The sequence below is a fragment of the Lipotes vexillifer genome, unplaced genomic scaffold (assembly GCF_000442215.2).
Source record: "Lipotes vexillifer unplaced genomic scaffold, Lipotes_vexillifer_v1.1 scaffold397, whole genome shotgun sequence".
Taxonomy (NCBI): domain Eukaryota; kingdom Metazoa; phylum Chordata; class Mammalia; order Artiodactyla; family Lipotidae; genus Lipotes; species Lipotes vexillifer.
The window spans coordinates 3,195,623-3,196,299 of NW_006772681.1; the positions used below are offsets into that span (position 1 = coordinate 3,195,623).

Here is a 677-nt window from a genome sequence, read left to right on the forward strand (position 1 = left end):
GGCAGCCTCTCTGCTAATGGGTGGGGTTGTGTTCCTGTCTTGCTAGTTGTTTGGCATAGGATGTCCAGCACTGTAGCTTGCTGGTCGTTGAGTGAAGCTGGGTGCTGGTGTTGAGATGGAGATCTCTGGGAGATTTTCGCCATTTGATATTATGTGCAGCTGGGAGGTCTCTTGTGGACCAGTGTCCTGAAGTTGGCTCTCCCACCTCAGAGGCACAGCACTAACTCCTGGCTGCAGCACCAAGAGCCTTTCATCCACACGGCTCAGAAGAAAATGGAGAAAAAGTAGAAAGAAAGAATTAGTAGAAGTAGAAAGAAAGGAGGGAGGGAGGGAGGGAGCAAGGAAGGAAGGCGGGAAGGAAGAAAATAAAAGAAAGAAGATAAAGTAAAATAAAGTAAGATAAAATATAATAAAGTTATTAAAATAAAAAAAAATTATTAAGAGAAAAAAACCCCCAAAAACAAAAAAACGGATGGATAGAACCCTGGAACAAATGGTGGAAGCAAAGCTATACAGACAAAATCTCACACAGAAGCATACACATACACACTCACAAAAAGAGGAAAAGAGGAAAAAATCATAAATCTTGCTCTCAAAGTCCACCTCCTCAATTTGGGATGATTCGTTGTCTAAAGGAGGGAAGGAAGGAAAGAAAGAATGAAGATAAAGTAAAATAA

The 677-nt window shown here is 41.2% G+C and overlaps 1 protein-coding gene across 1 annotated transcript in view; it reads left to right on the forward strand.

Moving 5' to 3' along the window:
- LOC103070783 (fer-1-like protein 4) overlaps positions 1–677 on the forward strand; it is a 51,284-nt gene that overhangs the window by 33,945 nt on the left and 16,662 nt on the right.